We start from the raw sequence: 26,591 nt of genomic DNA, 5'->3' as shown, positions 1-26,591 counted from the left end.
AGTAGAATCAAGGCAAATCTTTTTGAAAAGGTAGCCATTTAAAAAATATCTGACATTTTAAAAATTAAAATGCTTCCGTGTGAGTAAAAGCTTCTCTGATGACATTGCCTTGTAACTGAGGGAATCACAGCCATGTGGGTTGTTTTTGTTTTGTTTGTCTGTCAAACCAATCTCTCATGTGATATATTCTGAAAGCTGCCAAATCCTTTTAATTCTTGGGTGGCCTGGGCCTGAAACAATTAACGGTCCAATTTCCCATACTGTTGCAGTATGTAGCCACCAATATATTTTTTTCTGATTGAATTTGAACAGAGTGATTATAAAGAAATGAATCAAAATCTCTTTTGCTAATCTTTCTGAGCGTATGAAGTCCGTGTTCATAAGCCAGAATTTATATCACTATTTATATAATCAATCACAACAAATCTGGATGATAAATTGAAAAAGCAATAGGGAAATTGGTCACCCTAACAAAAAGCTTAAGAGAAGCACTTTCCTGGATATTATTCTGTGCTTCCTCACATATCCTTGGTGGCTTCCAAAAAAGACCAAGGTAGTAAGCGATGAATGAATAATATTAGCTAAATTTTTTTCCACTGGAGTGGTTTTTTACATGTTCTCTGAATTTCAGTGGAATATGTTTTGCAGGAGTTTTTTGTCTCTTTTTGAGTGTTATTGAAAAAAATAGAGAGCAGATGAAGCACATTTTTCTAGCATTCATCTTTATTTCTGATACTTTAATATAAAGTTCAGTGAGGAATTCAGTGGCATTGCCAGGAGAAGGTACATCTGAAATTTCATTTAATTGAAAATTTTTTTCTTCCTTTCAATTAAATAATGAACGCAAGGGTAATCCTGAGATGCTGGAGATTACCATGGAACAGACTTTTGGGACTTTGACCACCCCAGAGTTGTGTTTGGGCAGAATTTTGCCCATTCATAGAACTGCTCAAGTATTGTGCTCAGCATGCCTTGGGCACAGGTACAGGATAGGACAGCTTGCATCCACTGTGAGGGAGGGTACGGCTCCCTTGCACTATTTACGTTTCGCAACAGTTCTTCATGGCTTCAGGCATGTGCTGAGCACAATAAATGCCAGTGGGAATGCAGCTGTGTGCAGTGCTGAGGAATAAACCCTGCTTATGTGGGCCAAGAAGAATGAGCAAATCCTCTCACTGTGATTTTAGGAGCTCCTGACATATGCTAGAAGCAGGATGACAATAGTTTGAAGTATACAACTACACATTCAAATGTGTATAACTAATCTACTGCCTAGTAATGCAGTCAGCAGCTTAACTGTCTTGTAGTCTGGTTCAGGGTCTGTCAGAGAGGAGGCTGGTATTTCAGTGAAGGCTGGTGAATTTATCTGTGATATGATCAGGGATAGGAGGTGTTGCCAATCAGACTGTGCAGGGACTTAGGCATGCTGTTTGTTTCTTTGATATTTGCATTGCAAGCATCTGTATAAGGAAACCCTTTGTGATTTTGAGGAAGCATTCAATTACACGTAACTGCTCAGAAGCCAAGATTAATCTGAGATAAGTGTTAGTTTTTCCAATGAAATATGGAATATTTAAATCTTAATTGGATCCTATAGATAGCAACCTAAATGCAGGAATGTGTTCCTGACCCATGATCCACTTGGAGTCTCAAAAACTAAAGCTGTTTCTTAGAAAATGTATCAGCTATGATTTTTTTGCCTGTGATGTTATAGTGTGCTAGGTTCTGGAAAAAGTCAAACTTGTGATATTTCTTCTAATGAATCCAAACAATAGCTATTAGTTAGGAATTCACGCATGCATTCTGACACTGAGAAGCAGCTCAGACTTGAGGCGTATGAATGTTTATCTTGGTGGTTGATATCATATGTGGTAGATGTTGGCAAGGACATCCCTTTCTTTTACCCAAAACCATTTAACAGAGATGAAAAGACTTTTGTAAAGGCAGGCATAATTCATTCCACATTTGTGCTTAGAAGAAGTTAATTGATTATTTTTTGTTTATGGAAGTTGTCTTTGTGGCTGAAAATAATAAAGATATTAACCATAAGCCACTGCTGACTGGTTTACATCATTGGTATCTAAACTTGCAGCCCTGGGAATTGCTTTTAATGACTTGTGAGGCTGTGTAATAGAAATGAGAAGAATGTGGTGATGGTGCTGCCTTAATAAAAGGTAGTATATGATAAACTAGAAAGTTTAATGGAAGAATAAGTTATTTTCTTCATAGAAAAAGTTAATGAATGCTCAGCAAAATATTCTTAAAGATGTCTTTTCAATATCTAATATTGAATATTGAAATATTCAATAATTCAATATCTAATATCTAATATTGAAAAGTGCAACATTTCAAAGATAAAAACATTTCAATTTTATCAAGCCAACTTGTGAGATCTACTTTGAGAGGGATATGCTGAACATGCATTGCATGGGCAGCCCCATGTTATTTTTTTGTGTTAAAATATAAGCCAGGAATACAGTGCACAGAATATGCATGATGGCAAAGAACATGCTTTATACCCATAGAAATCTGTGACCTGCTTGCATTATTAGGTTCCCACTGATGTTGCTAAAGAAGATAAGCAGAAGATAAGCAACTTCCCTACAGCAGTTGTTATTCCAGCAATTCTTGTGTCTACTGTTACCACTGCAAAAAGACACAGGAGCATTGCAGTCTTCCCTGACATTACACGGATTGCTTGAGGAAGCGGTATCTGAGGAGATACCGTGATTTACAAGAGAATTCTAGAAACCTGGTAGGAACATTAGTATCACATTTCCATTATTCCTGAAACAGAACTGGAGGAAGATCATTATAAGTACTTGAAATATAAATTCAAAGGAATGAATGGGAAAGATACGGAATTATTTCCCCAGCATCGCATATTTTTAGTTGCTACTAGTGTACTTCATAGAGCTGGCACTCGGTGCTCAGTTGCCAGCTTGAATTATTCATGAAGAAATAAGATTTTAATCTAAAATAATAAGAAAAGGTAAGGTATTTGAACAGAATGTGCAAACATCAATATGTTGGGGGGTTACACTAAACTTCAGGAGTTCACAGCTTGTCACAGAAGGTGAACACGGGTCAATCTGGAAAGGGACAAAGAGAAATTGGAGCCACTCAGGAGATCAGATATTTTAATAAGTGTTTGGTGAATCAATAGTCAAATTCATGGTCATGGGAGAAACAGAAGATCACAAAGTAACTTTTTCAGGTATGTCTGACCCTTGCCTAGAGAATTAAACCTAGCACTTTCAGTTTTACCTTCTGAACAGAGGGCAGGCCAAAGTAGATTTGATAGAATATGCTCAAAGCAGGAAGCAACAATCTAAATCAACCTCTATTTTGCCATAAACTGTGGCTAGACCACTTGCAGAGCAAAGCACAGGGATTTTATCTCTTGGAAGCAAAGTCATTTTGAAGTGCAAAGGAATTGGACACTGGAACTGTGAGAAACATATGAGCTGTTAATCCTCTTTTCTGTATACTTCTGTAGTTACCTCATCATGAATACCAGTGATTTAGCTTATATAGACAAATAGCATAGCTGCCTGCAGTTCAAAATCCCAGCTGCCTCCTCATAGTTTTCCCTTGAGAAATTCTGTCATGCTCCTTCATCAATGCAAATGATTAAGGCACACTGGGAATATTGGAGGATAGGAAATTCAGAATGAAATGTAATTTCAAAATACATAGCATGGAGGCTTCTGAACTGGCCCTATTCTAAAATTTATATTGAATTTTTTATTTAAATGAAGCTGCTGCAAGAAATTGCCTGTCAGGAGACATTGCCCAGAGCTCTTCAGAGGAAGCTGGGTGTGTCTAAATTTGGAGAGGAGCAAATGTCATGCTCAATATTTAGTGAAAAAGCCACTATCCCTCTCTGTCCATATGAGAGCAGGCAGGGAAAGACATTCTGCTACATCCCCTCTCACACTAAATGCCGCATCCTTCTGAGAAACAGCCTGCTGGAGTTCATACTTTCCCAGGATTTCTAGCATGGAGTCTTGCCTGTGCACAGTCTGATACTTGGAAATTCCACCAGCACAAGCATCTCCCACAATCAACTGCTGTGGTGTAAACAGAAGGACCACCTCATGGGAGCTGGAATCCTAACTGAAGTTACTAGGCAATGTTGAAATGGGAATAGTCATCATTTCAGTGACGCCTCTCTCAGCTTTGGGATATGGCTTGGGAGCATGTGCTGCTGAATGACTGATGGGGACTTGGTGTGCTTCTATATCCAGTTCTCAAATTTGGTCCACAGTATTACATAAGCTGCATTGCTAATGTTTCAACATTTTCTCCTCCTTCTAATTTTATTTTGAGGCACATATTACAGTTCTCCTTTTCTCCACTGGGTAAACCCAAGGGCAGACAGAGGTTTTGGCTTAGCAAAATGCCTGGAACTGCTGTCAAGGCTCTGTCTGCTGTGCCTGCTCCTCTTTCCTATAGATTCCTTGTCGGTGGCAATGACAGAAATTTGTCTTTTCCAAGAGAGTGGCAAAGGCTTGTTCTGTCTGGAGGGACTGCATGGCTGTAAGACTGAGGGAGGGATATACTCTGACTGATGCATAGCTCCTTTCACAGAACCACCATGTTACTTTGGCATAGCCACAGTTAGCTCTAGCTGGCTTCTAGCTGTGGCTCTGCCATCGTATTACACAAGGTTACAGGGTGTGATGCAGGGCACTAGAGATCTCATTTTTTCACTCGTGCTTGCACTTGCTCAGCGTGTGGCACAAAGGGTAACTGGTTAATTCGTTCGGAGCTGGCACAGCTCAGCTCTGTCTTCTGCATGTAATAGCAATAGGAGTGTGAAAGTAGACGCTGGGTGTTCATTCATTTTTCATCATCTCTTTCTTAGTGCCATGTGTGATGAGGTCTAACAAGTCTTGTCCTCCAGTCTTTTGCCATGCACCCTGCTGCCTCTTGTCTCTATGTCCCCTACAGTGTTGTAGCTTCTTCCTGTCTAACATAGTCCTTCCTCACCCTCTTTCAGGTCTTCTGCTTACCCTGCTCTCCTGCTGTGAGTGAAGCTATGTGCTGGTAACCTTGTGCGAGATGCATGGCACAGCTGGTCTTTCAGTGGGAGGTCTACCCTCTTGAATTAGGGAGTGGATCATGATAGAGAACTTCTGAGTTCCTTTCTTGGTTCTGCCAGACACTGACTGCATGATATTATACAAGGATAATGTCATGCAGGATGCATGATGTTGTATGCAATGGATATAATGTTATATGCAATGGATATAAGGAAGAAGTTTGGATATAAGGAAGAAGTTCTTTACTGTGAGGGTGTTGAGACACTGGAATGGGTTGCCCAGGAAAGTTGTAAATCTCCATCCCTGGCGGTGTTCAGGTCAAGGCTGGACAGAGCCTTGGGTGACATGGTTTAGTGGGAGGTGTTCTTGCCCATGGCAGGGGGGTTGGAACTAGATGATCTTAAGGTCCTTTCCAACCCTAACTATTCTATGATTCTATGATTGTAAGTCACTGAGAGCCAGGACTACGTTGGACCGAAGTCTTAAGTGATGGGAGACTTATTAACTGTGCAAATATGAGTTGGATGTCTGAATATACCTTCGTCGACCTACATTGGTCTCTTCAGTACCTTGTTTTCCATCTTTAAAAAGGAATCTTGCTTTCTCTCCTATCATGAACAGGCTGGAAAGTGGTGACTCTATTGATGCTATTCCATGCATGTGCTTCATGGATAAAAGGGGGACAGTAGCAGGTTCACTGTTTGAAGGAAACACCATCAGAACCAGGTATTCCTACCAGCAGCCTACCAACTAACTCTAGTAGATTTTGTTGAGTAAGCACAGCCTTCAGTTGCCTGAGGTGCCTTTCTCTCTCTGTGGCTTGCCATCCCTAGGGACATGACCATGGAGAAGCAGCTGCAAGTGTTGAACTCTGTTATAGCAGCCAGAGCTGCACAGGAGACCTAAGTGGGGATCAGAAAGATTATTTGCAAACGTGGGCATGTGTGGGACTTAGATGGACTTCATCTGCTAAGGTTGTGTTTTTCATTTGAGCCAGAGTTAATGACCGAGACCTAACCTTTGCTCATTGCCTCAGCCAAACTGCTGAAGCTGAATAGTTCGTTAGCATCGGAGCACAAAGGGGCCCGGTTCTCGCATTGCTGTAACAATGGGCTACGTCAGAGAATATTGATTTGATTAGGCTGACATTTGGTTTACCCCAGTCTAAGTGAGAGGAGAATCAAGGCCAAGGAATATGCCTCACCCTCAAAATTCCTGTACCAGCAGCTGTACAATTTGTAACCCCTCTGCAAAAGTAGGTGATGGCACCATCTTTTCTGCCTGGAAAACAAAGACAAATTTACAAAGAAGGGGCATGTACAGTGCAATTGTTTTGAGCAAATACACTGAGTTTTCTCAAACCAAGGCAAATCGAGAATGTGTGCAAATTTTCTGGGCACCACTAATTTCATTTGCACTTAATTTTTCATGGCTGGCGATGGAAAACAGGGGTGTTTGGAAAAAGATAAACATCTGTTGTTCATATTTTGTACTCTGCAAGAGAAGTGGGTATGCTCTTCAGGAAGAGCATGCCCATTTCTGTCCCTGAGGGCAGAGTTCCCTTACCATATGCTAGCCTGCAGAAAAAGTGTGTAAAAGCCCTATTTTCCAAAGCAATCCCCTCTACTAATGGGTAAAAGTGCTGTGAAGTCTCTGTTCTTTGGGGGGCACTGTGTACATGTAGCTAGGCTTAGCCTTGTAGTGGAAAAGTGTAGGTATTCTGTTTTCTTTGGAACCAGAATGGACCGCTATGTTGTTTGTTTTGCTTTTAGTAAGGTAAAGTCACAGCTCCCCTGATGAATTCTTTCTTGTTGTGGATAAAATGTCTCTTTCCAGCAGGCTTTAGGATCCTTTTTTTTTTGTTTTGATTCTTTAGTATATAAATGTGCTTTGCATATATTTAGGTGACTAAACCAAGAGAAATAAAATATCACACTTACCAGAAATGGGCATATACACCACACCAAAATGAATGGCAATTGTACATAATTATATGCCTACTTTTTAATTTCTTTAATCCAGTGCAAGGATGTGCTGCTTTTGGTACCATTGAACTGATTCCTACTGTCAGGGTGCTAAAGACACACTTCCCCATAGCGGGGGGGGGGGGTGTGTCTTTTCTTTCCCAATACCTTTATGCAATTTGGAACTGGTATTGTCTTCTGCCCTTCATTCCTTGCTTGTTTATCACGGTGTGGACTGGTGAATGGCACGTTTTACGATTCCCACACCTTAAGCATTTTTGCATTCAGAAGACTCATAATGCTTTTCAGGAAGGAAAGAGAGCACAATTGTTGCCACTCGTAGGGGATTTATGGTACTTTGGGTGGGAGACCTAGTGCCTTGGGGTTCCCATTTGTCAGTGCAGCTCTTCTGCATATGCTAAACACCCACAATGCAAATGGAGGGCTCTGTCTCTTCCACTGGATATACACAAGTCTTAGAGAGACTGAGGCTGGCATCTGTGTTAAGAATGATGTGCATCTCTCTTGGTATCTACATTCTAGTCCTTGTTACTGTGTGTAATTAGCACCAGCTTTTCTTTCATTTCCAGCTGACTGACACTGTACTGGACGCAGCCCTGTGTTTGAAGAGGTGCTCATATTCCTCTGCTCTGTTTTTTGGAAGCTTTTACACCCTCTTTGAGCACACTGGAGGCTTTGAAGTCCTATGGATTGTACTGTTCCAGGCCAAAAGATATTGCCTGAAGCAGCATGTGTAAAATTTTCCTAAAAAGCTACCTCTGCTTCTGTAACATAGAAAAGCTTGTCTGTGCCCAGGAGGTAATCATAAGGGTGATCAAATCTGCTCACGGTGTGTGGGCTTCTCCCTCACACCCTTCGAAGCAATCCCCTAGACAGAACTGCCAGCTGGGTGGCTTGCTCACAAGTCTAAGCTTACCTTCATGTCAGACATTCACAGCTGTGAGCACCACCATCTGGCCTGTATCCTCTGTATATAAGATTAGGCTGACTTCAGATGAGCTGTGGAAACAGCACAGCCATAGCATCATTTAGAAATCATCTGCTGGGGCAGAGAAAGCCCAAGCTGTGGTCTCTTTATGAGGGGGTATGAGAAAATGTGCAGAAACAAACTATGCTTTCCACTCTGGCCTGGAGCAAGAGAAGGAGATGTGAGCTAGCCCAGAGTGCACACATATTTCCTGCCTGCCGCTCCATTGTACCAAGGGAAGAAAAAGCAAAGTCTGCTAAAGAGAGTGCCTCTACCTATCATCTAAGTTGGTTTCCCTTCTCTACTGCTCCTAGTGCTGAATTTCCTCTGGGTATGCTCCTCATCCAACCCAGTTCCTTGCGCAATTGCGTCCTTTGGTGACCAATGGATGTATAGTCTTCTTTTCTTCCCACCCAGGCAATCAACACAAGTTCCACATACACTGATATATGCAACAGGGCTTCCTGAAAGGTATTGCTAGCCTGGGCACCTTGTATGATCTCACAACAGCTCCCCTCATCTTTGGTGTACAACTTAAAGATCATTTACATTCTGGAGGTCTGAAAGTGAAGAATGATGCAGTTGTGCCTGGTATTTTAGGGGTGCTTGGAGATATTCAACACAATTGAATGTTTCAATATACAGTGAGGAGCAGGTTGTTTAACGTTGCCAGGGAAGGAAGTCCTATCTCCTCAAAAGGTAGTCTTTTGATACCTCCTTTAGCTGCCTAGAGGATTTACAGGGTTGGACTGAGGGTCTGCCCCTGCCATATGCAGCCATGCAAACCTCCAGGAGTAAGTTTTGTTGTTTTAAGTGTTAAAACTCACTTTCCTGTCCTGCTCAGAGACTAAGAGTGTTAGGCTTTTACTTACAATTAACAGTTCCACCACATAGCTGTGAAGGCAATCTAAGTATGACAGATAAAATCACTATCAGTTGGGTTAGAGGGCATTTGGTAGAGTGAGAGCAGTGCTCAGCTGTAGCCGTCCGTGGTTGCCAGACTCAACGGATGCTGCTTGTTGCTGCTGACAGTATTATCTATTGTGTCTGTGCCCCACGCTAGCACTCCAGCGTGTCACACCTTTGTTACTGGTACCAGGACTGGAAATAAAGACCACTTTCCTGTCAGCAAGGCTGAGCGACATGTCTTCATTACCCTGGTGCAGCCTGCCTTTTTGTGTCTGCCTGTGTGCTAGGGAATAGGGTTGGTTACTCATGCATAGACCATGCTACTGCTATTCTCCTAAGCAGAGCTTTGGTCTCCCAACCTAAACATGAAGCACCTGTGCTAGTTGCAGCACAGAAGCTCCTCTCTAAAGACCTCTGTCTTTATGGTGGGAGCACTAGGGTAGTTTTGACCCACTGTTAGCTGTGGGAGACCACAAAAAAGAGTAGATTTTAGGCGTGTGAGGCAAATTGGGTACAGATGGAAAGAATGGCCTCCCTCATGGTGTATTTGATGCTCTATATTCATCTTGCTGTACTGTGGGAATATGCAGGTGTGGGGAACATATTTGCTCTTAATTGCTGAAATGGCAGCTGAAGACATTGCAGGGACAGTGGTGGAAGACTTAGTGCTACCCAGCAATGGCCACATGCACCATGTCAAATGAAGAGGATAAAAATAATTTTGGGAACCTCAGTCATAAAAAGTGACTTCATTTTGAAAAGCAAAATATCATCTCTCCCCAAATATCCCAATGACTTTTTCCAGGTGGGAGCACAACTCTACCATTGCAACTGCTTTAGGAAGAAGGTAATTGGATGACTGAATGGCAATAATCCAAGCAGTCCCTTTGGCCACTGCTCCCTGCTGAGTCTTGAAGACGCTGTAGTGCCACAATATGAGTTCCTTAAGAGTGGCTGTAAGCAGCAATGGGACCTGCTACCCAGGGGATGATTTACAGTGTACTTTCTAGGCCACAGACTTACCTCAGCTTTAGATTGTAAATTTCGCAGGAAAAATTGATAAACCCGTGAGAGCCACAGTCAGGTACTTCTAACATGATTCTTCTAAGGGAGGGACTGCAGGCTTAGGTCTTGAAGAATTCACTAACAGCCCAGCACGTACAAGCACTTTGGCTCTTATCGCGAGTAGTCCCACCCTTGCCCTGAGTTATGGAGCTCAAGGGCTTAGCAATGAGTACTTGCAGGGCCCTTACTTACCATGATAAGGTATAGGTATTGAAATAGTGCTTGGTTTGGGGGTTTAATTTCTGCATGTACTATTCTTTCTATATCTTATATTTGCAATCACAAACTGGGATTCGGGTTATTCAGCTCCCAAAAAGGTTTTTAGCTCTGCACCATGACACAAAGAGTCTGTTTGTTAAAGGGGATAAGAAAGTGTGGCTAGAGTGGCAGCCCTGCTGCTGAAGGCATGGACTACCATAGTAGTGCCCCAAATTCTTACAATTGTGGATTTAGGCATTTTATCATTACATGTTTACAGGTGGCTTCTAGTCTTAGGATGCAAAGGGGCACCCACTAGAATTTAACTCCGTGTCCTTCATAGCTCAGGTTTTCAGTAACATCTTCAGGAAAACTATGGTATCTGTGCCAGTTCATTGGCTTTGAAATTTCAAGTCATGGCATTCAGAAGTTTAAGTGAAATTCAGCTCAAACTTTACATTTCATAATATTATTTCTCCAAAGCAAAATTGGTCTTTTTGCAGAATTTTAATAGCAAAGTGACTTGGAACACAGAGTTTGGCATGCTTTACATGGGAGCATTGAACTCATAGTAAGTCTCTTTCAAAAAATAAAGTTGCTTTCAGCTTTAAGTAGTGTAATACCTTCTAGGTTCCTGTTGCAGTGGACACTGAGATTAGCAGGGGTTGGTGGCAATGATGGAACAAGAGGCTGCATCAAAAGCTCATCAAAGGAGGTGATCCTGCCCCTCTACTCTGCTCTTGTGAGACCTCACTTGGAGTACTGTGTGCAGTTCTGGTGTCCTCAACATAAAAAGGACATGGAACTGTCGGAACAAGTCCAGAGGAGGGCCACGAGGATGATCAGGGGACTGGAGCACCTCCTGTATGAAGATAGGCTGAGAAAGTTGGGGCTGTTCAGCCTGGAGAGGAGAAGGCTGCGTGGAGATCTCATAGCAGCCTTCCAGTATCTGAAGGGGGCCTATAGGGATGCTGGGGAGGGACTCTTCATTAGGGACTGTAGTGATAAGACAAAGGGGAATGGGTTTAAACTTAAACAGGGGAAGTTCAGGTTAGATATAAGGAAGACGTTCTTTGCTGTGAGTGTGGTGAGGCCCAAAGAAGCCATAAATGCTCCATCCGTGGCAGTGTTCAAGGCCAGGTTGGATGAACCCTTGGGTGTCATGGTTTAGTGTGAGGTGTCCCTGCCCATGGCAGGGGGGTTGGACCTAGATGATCTTAAGGTCCTTTCCAACCCTAACTATTCTATGATTCAGTTTTCTGACCATCAGCATCCCTTAGTCTTCTTTACACCTCAGCCTGAATTCTTCAGTGATTTATGTTCTGAAAATCTGGAGGACAGTAAGATCCAGTGGAGAATTGTAATTTCATCATAAATAATGTCAGTACCTCTATTTGGTCATTGATACATAGGATAATAATTCCTATAGTTAATGGAATGATCTGAGAGCAAGGATTTTTTTCTCCCTTTTCTAGTAAATCGTGGAAAACTAGTTTACATATATGCTGTATGTATTACTTTTAATATTTAAAAGCATCACAGCCGCATCATGGGAGATGTCTGGCATTAGAAGTTGTTTCCAAAGGGTTGTTAAAATTAAATAAGTGCCTTCTAGAAACAAGCACCGCTTTGTACTGAATTTAATAAAACTGTGAAATTTAAAGTGACACTAGATTCATTATAGCTGTTTGCTGTAAATTGGCATAGATTTGGTGTTCTGAATATTTTTTTTTTGTGCTGTAAAGATTAGTTTACTGTCTGTGGACTGAATCCTTCTTGCATTATACATGTGACTAAATCTGTGGGGCCCAGTGGCCAGAAAAAAAAAGACCCAGAAAGGCATTAAAATAGTTTAGCCCCTTCAGCTGCGAAGTCATGTTACACATATTTTCCTCCTAACCAGTTTTGTACATATTATTGTCAAATATGAATCTGCAGAATGTCTCCTGGTCTGGAATTCTGTTCCCTTAGAGCAGTCAGCAGTTCTCCTGCAGCCTTGTTTTAGTGGCTGGGTACATGCGCATGTGAGGAGCTGTGTACTGCGCTGTTTTCCTAGGCAATAATTTTCACATTTATTTTCACACTTTAACTAGTTTATGTAGCTTTTTTGTTTCCAACATCAGTCTGCGTCCATTCTTTCATTTTTTTTTAAGTTGCCTGCATAATTGGGGAAGTTAGTGTGCAATCGGTAAAGCAAAACAAATATAAAAATTAATACAAGCTTACTTTAGTTATGGTATTCAAAGGTAGTGAAAAGTGTTGGTCATAATATGTCGATGTAGGGCTATCCTCATAGTTTTAATGTTTAGATAAACATCTATATACTTATAAACTAAACCTCTGTATCCAATTAGTCCAACTTGCTAAATATCGTCATCAAAGTTTTGAATCCCTTTAAAAGTTATTTTTCAGAACACGGATATTCTGTATGTAACTTCTGTTGCACTATTTGAAATGGAAACAGGCTGTGAAGCCTGCCAACTCATCTTTCATGTGCCTTTCCCACTGGTGTCTCTCTCTGCAGAATCAAGCTTGCACTGCAGTGTTTCTGCTCCCTTTTACATGTGGTCCTTGTTAAAAAAAAAACAAACAAAAAAAACCCCAACAAAGTTTAGCTGTGGTGGAATTATTTATTTTTAAAACAACTGGTGCAAAAAGTAAATATGTTTACTGTGTCCCTTTCCATTCAGTGTATTTCCTTTTTTAAGCTCCGTTTGTGTCCAACAAGACAACCTCTTTCTCCAAGATTAACATTTCTTATGATTGTTCCTGACAGAGGATTTACTTTCAGAGGCCCTGCTAAGGATAACCAAAAAAGGGCATGTAGCAAGACAGTTTTGGCAGCTTGCACGAATTTTCGGAGCTTTTTAGGTCTTGGTTTTCTGATGAGTGGCTTCCTGAGCATGCCTAGGGAATGACAGGCATCTCTGCAGGCAGGCTGAACCCACCTTGGCTTGTGCACAGTCATTGGCTGCCTATTAGAATAAATTGAGGACAATGCATACCGCTGCCTGCCAATTGTAAACATAAGGGATATGTATTCACTTAGCATTGACTTTTGGGAGGGGCCAAGGAAAAGCTGTAGTTTTATTGAATAAGGCTGTGTGTGAGGCTGCTGGTGTGCTTTTCTTGCTGTGCTCCTGCCCAAGCAGCCAGTTATTCATTTCCTTCCTACTAGTTGAAACCTTTTCAGCCAGAGGTAAGGACTTAAGATACATACTTGTTTGGGAGCTAGCTGGTCTGACTGCATTTGCGTTACGGCTAGAGTTTAAGCAGCATGCGAAATCTAACCAGTTGTGGGAACAGTGCGAAAGTGTCGGGTACTATTTTTACTCTCCTCCTCTCTCTGTGCCCCCCCTTTCCAGATGTTTGAGGTGAACTAAGGGAGATATCTATGCTGGGTGGGTAGAGGGGGTGCATGCTTGCCCACCCAAATGAACTGTAGTGACGAGGTGCTGCGCGCAAGGCTTTGGGTACAGGGCAGGATGTGTGCTGGTCCCACTCCTGCAGCAGGCTTGTTAGTAGAGCAATAATCTGTGTGTTGTGTTCCCCCCACACACCTTTTTTTCCTTTTCTTTTCTTTCCTTTCTTTCTTTTTTTTTTTTAAAAGGAATTGCAATGAAAAAGCTCTTAATGTAGTAATGACTGATGAAATGCTTTTCATTTTGCAACTTAATACCTAGGCTTTCAGGGCAGCCTGACTGTAAAGTCAGTCTTCCTGCTGTAACTGATACAGATACAGTAAAGCTCTGGTTAATGTAACTGATCAGATCCTTGCTGAGCAGATGTCAGTCATGGCAGCCTTTCATAGGAGTACTGTTGACAATAGATGGCATCCGTTTTTGTTTTCAGCTCTCAACATGCGTAGCAGTGTACTGCCAGAATGTTTCTTGTGAAGTTGTCTTTCCTGTTAAAGGGGAGAGAAAAATGTGCTTGGGTAGGACCGGAGCTCTTAAGAGTCTGCGTTTGTGTCAGTCAGAGTGCTGCCAGGGAGAGCCAGCAAGCAGGCTCTGCTTCCCAGGTCCTTTGACATGCTCGGACAGTTTGTAAGCATTGTGCAAGGCTGGCTGCTGATAGCATCATATTCTGCATAGCAGGGAATTTCTCAGAGAAAAAATGAAGGAAGGGATGAAGTTAGCAGCAGACAGATACTTGGGAGCAGCAGTCATTGACCAAACTCTGGCCAGACCTACAGTGATAGAACTGATTTTTCTCATACATATTGCTTGGAAAAATGAGCAAGATAATTTTGAACAATTACTCTTTGGCGAGTATATATAATTACTTTTCAGAGGAGTATTTCTTTTCAGCGTATGCAGTTTCAATGGAATTTTGCTTTGCTGAGAAGGTTTCTCTTGCTAAAAGGCATACAAGAGAATAATTTGTGAAAATAACACATTCCCTTCTTGGCAGCAGCTCAAAGAAAATAAGGAGGCAGAGTGTTTCTTTTGTGAGAACTGTGTAGTTATTATAATTTGTCTATTTTAGATACCATACTGTGAGTGATTGTGCTTGTATGATTTGTCATCAACCCTGGGACCCTACCTCCCTTCTGTCTCTGTTTCTTTAAATGTAGCGGTAGGTTCTCTGTGAGCATATGCATATATAGACAAGTTTCATGCCTTTTTCTCCTGCCGTTGAGAGACAGGATGGCATCCTAAAACTACATATGCCATGCACCAAACCAAATGAAATGGGCTGTTTTAACATAAATCGCAAATGGAACGATGGTTCAAGGAATCGGTCCATTGTCTTAATTAAATTGACTTTAGGGTGAAGGCTGGAGGCTAAACTTTTCTTCAGGTATTTGAAAAAGGGAGGCTTTTTTGATAGGCAAGTTTGTTCATCAGTAAAACCTGCACACATTAATATCTAAGTAACGGTGGAAGGGGAGACACTCTGTATAAGATGCCTGTGAACAGGAGACTAAATTGAAATAATTTGTATTTCCTGAAAACTCCCCTTTGTTGCAGCATTCAATGACAAGAGGATCAGTTCCACAGTCTTCATTCACAGATTAATGTTGGTGAAATCAATACCGTCATTAATGGATGCAGGCTCTGATGCAAGGGGAGTCCTGTGTAGTCTCAATACTCTCTGAGAGTGAGTGATGTAAGCATGTAAGCATTAAATAAAGGATTTTTCACAATTGCTACTTTATGCGCTCACAACATTATTCGGACATGGAGTGGCCTGAGAAAGGGGTAACTTCCCTTGTGCTTTTATTTCCAGTCCAACACTGATAGATGATGCAATAATGGCATTGAAACCTAAGTGATCTGAAAGGTAAGTGGGGTTGTAAGTTCTACACATGGCATGGACGCACACTGGTCAGCATCTGTCTGGACCCATACAGGGTTAGGATGCAGTGCCACTTATTGCACTGGAAAAGGCAAGGCTTTTCTGCTGGTTTGCTGGGGTGTAGCTTCTGTCATATGAAGAGAAAAATGCCAGGGAGGATCTATCAAGGGCCTGGCTGGAAGTTCTTTTTTCACCCTTCCCTGCATACAGTTGGAGTGGCTTTGCCTATGGGGGTGATCTTTTTATAGCAGAAAATGACAGCCTGTAGGATTCCATTCCTGCAGGGCAAATAGTAGTTGTCTACCTGAGACCTGTGCTGTTGGCTGCATGAGTTTTAGTTTGTATTACAGTTCAGTGGAATTGTTAACCCCTGTCTGACAAGTGTACAACTTGGTACATTTGCCTGATGTGTATGAGCAAAGGGGGACAGGAAACCATATGCACCTAAGAAACAGAGGGCCAAGAGAGCAAAATCAGCTGTTCATCTGTTGTGCTTCTCTGGAAACCTCCTGGGTATCGGAGAGCACCAAAAAAGGTAACAGGGCAGAATAGAAGTGCAATCCTGTGAACCTTTCATTGCCTTTGAGAGGAGCTGTATGAGGAGTTAGGAGGATCGGGCTCCAGGTGTACAAAGCCTGAGGCACACAGGCCTGTGACTGCAGAGAGTGGGAGCCTATCTTCAAAGCAAGTTTTCATTCTTTAAAAATTGTCTCTTCTTAGTAACTCCCCCCTGGCAGCTTGTAACAAGAAAGCTGCTTCCTTCTTATTAGAGCTCTCACCTCCAGAAGCGTGCATTTGCAGGGGCCCGTTTGCTGGGTTTGTTTGTAGCTCCTGGGTGGTTTAAAGCCCCACAACCTGGTGAGAACGGATTTTGGGGGCAACTGTTCTGGAAGCAAGTCACCTCCCTATGTGTTGGCACTTACGCTTCAGGTGGTGGTGCTTGCTGGGGAGCTGTAGCTGTTGAATGTGTCCAAACGGTTTGTTGAGGATTTGGCTAAGGCTGAAATTTGACTTGGAGGCATTGAAGATCAGATTAGATCTGACCTTTCTGGATGAAACACTGAGGTCATAGGACAGTTGAACTATGGAACAATTTCTTTTTGCTTTTCCTGATGCTTTTGTACAGCTCAGCTAGCCCAGGGGGGAAGGGCGCTCAGTACATTATAATTTGGGATCCCTCCCACCCCTGGGGGAGCTTGCTGCTAATTTTCTTGAAACAGATTTGATTAACCATGAAGGTTAGGGCACGTAACACCGTTATTTAGCTGCTAGCTCTGATATGTTAGCTGTATGGTTTACATCCTGCAGAGCGAAGTGCTTCTTTTCATGTGTGTTTTTCTCTGGAGCTGTGCTTAGCGCTTATAAGTGGTGCGGGGCTGGCAGCCTGGCTGCCAAGCAGACACCAGCATTAGCAGTGTGATCTCTATTGCGTCCCTCTTCCCAAGCATCACTAGCAACCTCTGTGAGGAATGCAGCCTTCTGGACTTTCTCACTTGTAAACCTCTTGGCTACTGCTTTGTCTCACAGAACTGCTGTGCATCCAGGTATGGCAGTGCCCAGGCTTGCTGGGCTTCCCAGTGGAGACGCGAGTGGGCTCTAAGCTGGGGCACTCACCTCCTGCAACTATGGCCAGGAATCACCACCACCACTAACTGATGCCTTTCTCCCTCCCTGCCCCATGTATCTGCCCTTTAATGAGGGAAAACACTGTCTATGAAGCATAGGGGCACCTCCTGATCAGAAGATCCTACCTATAGCAGTGTCCATGCAACTCTGGGTTGAAGTCAGGAAGAAGTGCTTCTGGGGACTGCAGTGGGGGCAGGAGCAAATAACTGAGGAAGCAGGGGGAAGAGAGAAAGGAAAAATGCAGCCATATCTTAAGCCGCTGGGGTAACTTCTCCTTTGAAATTTTTCCTGTGGTCATAAATACCTGGTGAGTCACTTAATGGCTGTGTGTCTGCTTCTGTATCTTCAAGTAAAGGGTAATCTGTACCTTTTTGTATTTAGCCCATATGACTGCTGGGGCTTAATTCATTAGTGTTTGTAAAGAATTTGTAATGCCAAATGCCAAGTTTAAACACTGGTTAAAACCTTATTTTTGATAGATTTCCCAGCAAAAAATATAACTTTGTTTTTTTTTTTTGTATGTTTGGGGGTTTTCTTTGGTTTGTTGTTTGTTTGGTGTTATGTTTTGTTTTGTTTCTTTTCCCACACAAATACCTATTATACTGTGAAGTAATTTCTTTAGATTGTGGGTATAAAACCACTGAAGCCGAGCGGATGAAGTGGAAGATGAGCCAGCAGTGACACTGCGCTGACATACCTGAAGGGAATTTCTGGGTGCTTGCAGCTTTAACTGCGCTTGGTGCAGCTGAGACAGAGCCTTCCTGTGAAGTTGTCATGTGTGTACAAAACCATGGGATGACAGCGTTTGCTTACAGGCTTGCACAGTGTCATAAGCCGGGAAGAGAAGCTGCTGAACCTTATCTGCTTATCCAGTTTCACGCTGATGAGAGCATTTGAAATTGTAACTCGTGGGGTCAGGCCAGGCTGCAGTGGGGGAAAATATTAGGGAAAGATTTCAGGCAATGGAAACAACATTACATGTTTCCACACCCTCTTGTGTACAGAATACAAATAAAGAGCATTTCCCTTGAGACTTGCTGTCCAGGGTGTGAAGCAAAGTGGAACCCACCCGTTTGCACATTTTCTGGTTTATGTCCTTACATGGAAAAAAAAAAAAAATAAAATCTTTGGAATTTTGCTCATAGAAGGGGTATAAATAGATTTCTGGAGATAAAATTTTGCTGTGAATGCTCTGGGTTTTGATCTATTCAGAAAAGTAACTGTAGGCCAACCGATTTGAGAGTATTGCTAAACGCAGGAAGAATATTTCATTTCACATAGACGTGCATGTACATGCGTGTGTGTGTGTGGGCACTCACACCCCTCTCCACCTGCACTGACTTTCTCAGTCTTTCTTTTAGGCCGAGGAGATCTAAAGGACATGGAAATTGCTGTGTGCACTTTTAAAAGTTAAATAACTTGGAGCGAGGGGGAACCAGCATTTGTGATTCATCAGATTGCTAAGGGAACCTGAACCTATGACAGCTCTGTAAACAAAGCTCCTGAAATTTGTTGGCAGCTTGTTTTATGTCCTTCTCCCAAGCAGCTGGCACCAGCTAGGGAGAAGCTGTGCAAGAAGCGAGCACAGGAGGAGTAGTTCCTGTGCTCCTTCAGAAGCCAAGGTTTGGTCCTGCAGACTCATGCCAGTTGGATTCCAGTCATCTTCAAAGGGAGCTCTGCCCAAGTGAAAGCAGTCTGTGACCAGGCCCTTGTTTGTTTCTTATTTGCAAGGCTTTGATGTTCCCGTTGTCTTTCTGACTGCCACAGGGCATGTTACTACCCTTTTCCTACTTCATTCTTCTCTTTGTCAGTGAGCTCTCTAATGCTGAAACGGCCCTCCTCCCTTCCCAATTTTGTTTTTGTTTTTTTTTTTTTTTTGAGCCACGATAGTGTTCAGTCCGGTAAAATCTCTCTCTCGTTCCAGAAGGAAATGCAGAACCTTATTTTAACTCCTCAATATTTTAGAGGACCTAGCAGTACTTATTTGATAGCCCAGATCATCACTTTCTAATGCAAATTGTTTTACAGAGGACAGTTTCTGCTCAGTCTTCTGGGGTCAGCTGCAGATGGAGCAAAGGCTCTAAGGACTTTCAGTCTGCATCTTCCTAATGACCTAGTAATAACCTGCTTTCCCTTAACAATTTCAAAAGCTGGTGAGCCAGGGCAGAATTTGGCTCTGCTCCTGCCTAGTTAAAGCTCATAGGTTTGGAAAAAAAAATTCCTAGACCTTGGCTGCAATGTTTGGAAATGGGAGTGGGCTGGGTTAGATCTGAGATCAGAAGAGTTTGGTCAGCTCTCGCTTACCTGCATAGCTTTAACCCATTGGTGCTGCTGTATGCCTCCAGTCAGCATCCTTCATAGGAGGCTATGGAGTGCTGCACCCCGGGTCCTCAGAGAGCAGAGGGTTTGCTGCTTTGCATGGCTTCAGGAACAGCTTAGCCCCACGCACAGGGCCACACCCCTGCTATGAAAATGAGGGGTTTCATTCAGATGTCTGATAAGCCATAGGTGCTGCTTTGCCACTTCAAACAAAACTTGGATTGTGAAGACTGAAGTGCAGCATTTTAATTGCTATAAATATGAATAAGAGTGTTTAGGCAATCCAGATGATACTGAGCCAAGCATTTCTGTGGCTAATGTATGTTACACTGATAAAAGCAGGCCAGCTGAGAATTTCCCTACTGCTATGCCAGTAACTTAAAACATCAGTTGTCTGTTTTCTGTTGCATTGGTGAAAATGGGGGAGAAGTTTTAACTTGGGCATAAGCTGACCTGACTCTGATCCTGCTTTACAACATAACAGTGATGTAAACCATATTGTTTGATACATATGTAAATATATATATATATTTATACTCTGATCTCAGTTACCTTGGTGCAAATCTGTTTGATTTCTTTGAGTTACTCAGCGTTCAAAGTGGACTGTTTGCTATCAGAAACTGACTCCTTTTGGCTTGCTGCACATCCCTAAAGGACAAGGCAGCAGGAAATTGGGTCAAAATCCCAGTAATAAGCACTCACTGGGAAATAGTATTTCATACAAGAGAGGGCACTGCAAACCCAGAAAGCCAGTAAAATTCCACTGCTCGTTTGCTCCCTGGTGATTAAAAGGCCTGCCATATATGGGAAAGGTCTGCGCTTCATTCACTCCAACCACAAACGGCTTATTCACTGGACACAGTGCACAATCGAGAAGTAATGCCTTATGACAATAAAAAGGAAAAGCAGCAACTTTTGCTTGTAGTTTGTTTGCAGCTTGCTCTATGTTATTAAAAGCTCTGTAGCTGTTTTTTTTTCTTGTTCCTTTATTTAGATCCCTGTAAACTGCAGTCAGTTTGGTTTGCCGCTTAACTCTCTCCCATAAAACCAGACACACCAGCTTATTTCCTCTCTTTCCCCCTATACAACCCAAACAAGAAAAAGACATTTCCTCTACCGGTATATATAGATGTAGCTCCTCTGTCTTCAGTGCATCTGTTGTGGATTTATATGACTAAAGGCTGGGATTAGCAGACAAAATCCTATTCTCAATAGGCATAAAGCACTAACTTTAGCAAAAGCAATGATTAAATGCCAGAATTTCAGAGACAGTGATGGGACCACAGAAGTGAAGCACATAGGAAATGGGTGTATGTATGAATAGGTATAAGTTTTGGGGAAAGAAAGGAGCAATGTACTTTGGATGGGAATTTAGGAAGCTGTCCCCAGTGCTCCACACACCCTTCATGGGCTTTCCTTCCACCACATCACTTACTGCAGTGAAACCCTACACAGATGACATTAAGACGCGAAGTCACTGGAGCACAGTTGTGTTTACATTCTTGCTTTTCAGTTTGTTTTGTTTAGGGATCAGTACTCTCTCTGCCATCAAAATCATGTGGGTAAAGCAGTTTGGTTGCATTTTATTTCATAGGAAGAGTGGAGCTACATCAGGTTCTCTGCTGCAGATTTTTTAGAGTTTGTGTTACATTGAGTAAGAAATATGATTGTGTAATATTTGCAGATTTAGAGATTATGCCTTGGATCCTACCCCTATGTGAAATCTGATGAAAACCCACATCTTTGTGGCCTGAAGGGCTGATTGATCAGTCTGATCTCACAGACTGCATGCCTCATTGCACAATATCCAGTTACTCACATTTTGAAGCCACTTAAGCTGACATGGTTAAAATGGATGTTGAAGTAAGCCAGAGGATAGGTTGACTGGATTTGAAGCCAGTCTTCCGCTCCTCCAGAATGCTGTCGTGCCTCCCAGGAAGGACCACAGCTCTGTGACAGAGGTATATTTCAGCTTCTATTTCCATATACAATTGGGCACATCTACAGTTTTCAGTAAGTGAAACTGGTAATATGAATTTTTGTCCATGTCAGGAAGGCAGAGTTTCTTACAGGTGACCTGCCATAGGGTGATAACAGATTTACCTGGCAGTTTAGGTTAGCTATTGACTGGCAGCCTGCAAGTGATTTGGCTTCTCAGTAAATTTCTTGTTGACGCATGGCACTGCGTCTGGTTCTAGTGTTAAGGAAAACTGACCATTCTGTTTGGTAGCCCTTTATGCCTGCTACCTTTTTTTCAGTGAGAAGAGGTGGGGTTTTTTTTCTGTTTTGTTTTTTTTTATTATTTTGTTAAAGGTGAAACTGGCTCCCTCAGCTGCATCTGAAAGGTCAAGAGGGAGGATGTAAATTAGGACTGCTTTGGGGGGTTGATGACTTTCATCTCTTGATGGCAGTAATTCTGAGATGTCATTTGACCATTATCATGAGGTCATGCCAAGAAATGCCCACTGAGAAACCCTAACATGGCCAAAGAAGCACAGCACTGTCAAGTTGTGACAGCTGGGTAATGCAACAGAAACTCATAAGATTACTCCTGGTTTCCAGCTCTTGGAAGGATCAGGGATAGCCAATTTGGAGACCAAAATAACTAGATATCTGATCTTCATGTTTTGTCATTCAGGACTTGGATTGCATTATATCAGCTTCTTAAACAGCATCTGGATTCTCTGGGAAAAGTCCTTGAATAATAAGCACATTGAATACAATAAGTATTATTTCATGGTTGAAAAAAAGATTAATTTCTTCCATTTTTACCATCTTTGGTGTTCCAAATGGAAGATGTAAGACTGCTTTGTTTTTCTTTTTCCTCTTAAAAGAGGAAAGTGTAAATGATGCATCCTTTGGTTTAATTTTTCTGCCGCTATTGCCTCCCCTCATTTGTGGCTAAGCTCAATGTTTGTGCAATCTCATTCTGGCTACCTGTAGAGAAGCTCTGCAGAAGTTCATGTTCTACTCTGTTGCTCTTCACTGATCAGAACGGGGACTTCCCCTTCCCTTTGTTCGTGGGGTCCTTCAATAAAGGATGTCAGAATCATAGTTTTACAAGATAAGTTTTTTGATTTGCGTTAATGTTTTCTAGGATATCACTCTTCCCTCTTGTAGTGTTCATGAACTGCCTTAAAGCTTCTGGCCATTGTCTAATAAAGGACTTCTATGGTCAGTAAAGATGTCTATTGCTTCACCTTTCAAACCAGAAAGTTAGTTTGTCATTCCTGGGCCATCTGTGCTAACAACCCTGTTGTTTTTTTCCAAAATAGACAGCATTTTCTTTGTTCTTTATTCTATTCAGTACCTTCTGTAATGGATGTGAGCTCCTTTCTTGGAGTCAGTATATAGCAAAATTAATATTAACAAGAGGGGAGGGAGTAATGGTATGTGTGCATTCTGTGTCAGCGTATCTGATAAAGATCAGTTCATCTTAGTAAAAAATGAAAGGAATTTAGTGTATGTGTAGGAAATATATTTTGTTATAAATGAACAGATTGAGGTGGTGACAGATTATGAATCTGACTTATGACAAAATACAGTTGTACGGTTCTGAAAGCCTGGAGACTGGTGTGATGAACTGGAAAAAACATTATAATCTGAGTACATTATTTCTGTCTCTCCTGTGACCCTTCAAGGCAATGGAAAGTCACTGATGGAAAGGCTGTTGGCATTAGCAGGCATAGAACTGGCTTCATCAATCTTGGTTCAGTGCTACAGGTCAGTAAGGCTGAATTTAAATATTTACATTCAAGGTTTTTCCCTGTTTTAGAATTAAATACCAGAAGCTATAGGCATATATAACACCTTGCCCCCACCCTGAACCCCTCCAAATCCACCACTAAACCAAAAATTAAACCCTGGGAAAGACATATATAGGTCTCTTTGTCCCTACCCTCTAGGTAGTGCAGGATGATTCCCTAAAGTATATTCACACATGTTTTGTCCATAAACACCTCTGTTTATTAACAAAATGCAATCAGCTGTAGTTATTCAGTGAGGATTGGGATACTTTGCTGCACTTTCTAGTTTTTAGCAAGGGGAAATAGCTATCATTCTAAAATGTGTTTCTTGGCCCATGGACATTGCTCATGTGAATTCGAACAAAAAAAAATCCCCTAATGAATGGAAACTTGCAGAAGAGTTAACGGCAGCTGATTTATTATGGACCATGGCTCTGACATGATCTCACGTGAGTTTAATACAAGTGTTACCTCACTGACTTCAGTGGAGCTGCTTTTCATTTGGAAGGGAGCAAATGAGGCCAAAATCAGGCAGAGACCTAGGGACACTCTCTGGGAGAGTGTTTTAGATTGGGGAATGTGCTTTACATACATATAAAATATATGGGCATAGCTGCACATTGCAGTAAGTGTGTAAGTCCACCTGGGAGAGAAAGGACCAAATTCTGTTTTGAAGAGTCCCTGTGTAAGCGCAGTATGAAACATAGGGGTGATGTGCCAGGGACAACCAAAGAAGTATCTAATTTTTCTGAGTGCTAGGCTGAGATTTTTTCCTTTTTTGGATTTCTGATGTTTCCTTGAGGAGATGGTAAGGAAACATGGCAGAATAAGAGTGTTCTGCAGGGAATTTCATGTTTTTTGCTACTTAATTTCAACCATATCAAATTAAAAGAGGAGCTGTGTTGGCTACTGTGAAGCCAAATCAGGCAAAATCACCACATGTGCAGGTATTCTGCCTTGAAGCTATCAAAAGAAGCAGTGAAATAAGAACTGTATATCTTGAGCCAAACCTCTCTTTAAAATCGTGTGATATCGCATCCTTCTTTGACCTCAGCCTTCAGCTTAGCTAAACCTTGCAAAATTGTAGGAAGGTGGCTGTGCTTTATTGAAATTGTGGCTTTGGTCTCAACAAGGGAGAAGAGCTTTAAAGCTCCTTGAAGACTAGCAGAGGTATTATTTAAAAGCAGGATGCTTGGGTGCTCACAGCACAGTCTGCAACTCTGAAATGGACTTTGCTGTGGCTCTGTGTATAAGGAAATAGAGTTGAAAATGTGCCAGGTATTGATTAAGAGTGAAGAAAGACCAGGGAGAGAGGTTTTGTCATCTTGGTTTCTTGATTCTTGTGTTTTAGTGGTCTTGCTTGCTGCTCTCCCATACAGCAGCACCTGAGGCACAGGCACATCTGGAAATGGAATCTGCAGTCTCTTCAGTGTATGCTTTGAAATGTTGTGTTTTAGGGTTAGAGTTTAGCACAGCTCCCTTGATTTTTAGCACCAGATTTCCCACCAGTGTAAACACAGTTTTCAGATGCTTTTTGCTTTACTCAAGTCTTTGAAATCGTGGTGTTTACAGGTGGGTGGCGTAAAGGTTCATTCTAATGTGTTTTGCAGTGTAATGCTCTGCAGTCCCAGTGATGGAGGGAAAACATTTAAAGACTACGGAGTTATGTAGTTGTAACTTTAGTTTTTACTTAAGGAATTGAAGAAAAGCAGAATGATGGTAATTAAGCTTGAACTGTAAGCCAAAATTGAGGGGGTAGGGAGGCAATAAAGCACAGGTAGTGTTTTAAATGGCCTTATCTGCTTGTTTAAAAGGGAGCTGTTATGGAGTGGGGTTACAAATCTCTTCTCAGTCTATTACAGCATTCTTACTGTTCACTATTTGAGCCAAAGTTAATTATATTGTCTGCAGAAAAAGCACAGCAGAAGCTAGTGGTCCTGTGGTTCAAATAACTGCTAATTATTCCCAGTGGCAATGCATAAACGTGTTCTTACAGAGTTGGTCTGAGATGACCAACTCACTTCATGTAGGATGCTGTTCTGCCATTAGGCAGGAATGACTTCTGCTAGCTGCAGTATTTTGCCAGATTCACAGTGGAAAGCATGACATAGAGGCCCTATTGCTCAAAGGATTTGTGATGAGATTTTTAGTCCTCTCTGGATCTTCCTCTTAAGCAAATTAAATGCTGCTGAGAGAGAGAGAAACTCCAGTGGGAGAGCTCTTGTTTGAATACTAAGGTTGTGTAGAAAGTCATTGAAAGAGCCGGGGTGGAGACGATTGGCAGAAATGAATAATTGCAATTTTATGCTGAAAAATATTAATGGCAGAAAGGACAGGAGGCTGCATGGAAATAGCTGTGTTCCTCATACAACTTTGGTGCTGCCTGCTGCACAAAGAGCATAGAAGTATCTCTGAAATACCAGAAACAAATGCTTTGTGTACCACAAGTGACTTTGCATTTATACAGGTGCAACTGGCTTCAACTGAAGGGCCATTTTTATGGGAGATGGAATGTCTTATTTATATCATTGATACAAATTACATTTTAACATTTACATGAGTGGTAGAAAACAAACATAATCCACTTGTGATGGTGTTCTTGTTGTGTGCATAAAAGACGACCTGTCCTCCTTACCCATATGCTTTTTCTGTAAGGACATAATGCCCCTATTCAGTATTCATAAAGTTGGTAGTGGCTCCCCAGCTTGGCTGCTTGATGAAGAGAAGCAGAATTCCACCCAGCTGAAATCACTGATTTTTGCAAATGGAAGTTGTTTATGCATTTTTTTCTTCATTAAAAAGAAACGCAATTAGTGTTTTACAATGTTTGTATGGATAGCGTCAGCTGAATCTTGTTCCAGACCATTGCATGTTGTTTTAATGTGCCCTACAAGATGCTTTATGCAAAAGATATCTGACTGGGATGCCCAATGTTAAGTGCAAATTCCTAATGCAAATATGAGGTTTTGTAAAGCTGAATTAAGCTCCTTGAGTGATACCAGGAATGGTTTTGTTGGTTTGTTTAATTTTTTTGCAAGGGATAGGGATGCAGGAAACTAAAAGGAAGTCAAATAGTATTTGCAACTGTAAAGGATTAGATCTTGAAGTAGACTGTTGTATTAAATCGAAAGACTGAAGTCAAATCACTGCCCGCCATTCACCTTTTTATTTCAGTGATCCCTAGAAACAATTCTGGGAGGCAGGTGTGCTCTCAGCAGGTTTCTTTCTAACAAAGCAAGGGTGTCAATTCAAAACTTTCGGTTGTGCCAGCAGTGCTAAGAGGGCATCAAGTCTCAGACATGCTGGTTTGTGTAAAACTCGTCATAAAACTACCCCATATTACTTCCCCTTTTACCTGATTGCTTTATTTTGTATGCTTTTTGCTTCACTTCAGCTTTATTGATCAGATATTACTTCTGGTTTAATA

At 41.8% G+C, this 26,591-nt stretch overlaps 1 protein-coding gene across 10 annotated transcripts in view; it reads left to right on the top strand.

Moving 5' to 3' along the window:
- CALD1 (caldesmon 1) overlaps positions 1-26,591 on the top strand; it is a 253,249-nt gene that overhangs the window by 45,874 nt on the left and 180,784 nt on the right. For 4 of the 10 annotated variants that reach the window (XM_061444730.1, XM_061444734.1, XM_061444724.1 and 1 more), the window contains exon 1: positions 13,107-13,371. The exons of 1 other annotated variant lie outside the window; for it this stretch is intronic. The gene's annotated coding sequence lies outside the window, so the exon portion shown is untranslated. Of the gene's footprint in view, positions 1-13,099; positions 13,372-26,591 lie in introns of those variants that run through there. 5 more of the 10 variants (XM_061444733.1, XM_061444731.1, XM_061444735.1 and 2 more) reach the window with 4 other exon arrangements.

Source organism: Pezoporus flaviventris, unplaced genomic scaffold, assembly GCF_033815535.1.
Source record: "Pezoporus flaviventris isolate CSIRO_AGI_PZ_B2104156 unplaced genomic scaffold, CSIRO_AGI_Pfla_v1 ptg000002l, whole genome shotgun sequence".
NCBI classification, from domain to species: Eukaryota; Metazoa; Chordata; class Aves; order Psittaciformes; family Psittacidae; genus Pezoporus; species Pezoporus flaviventris.
This window is presented reverse-complemented; position numbering and strand designations above follow the sequence as displayed.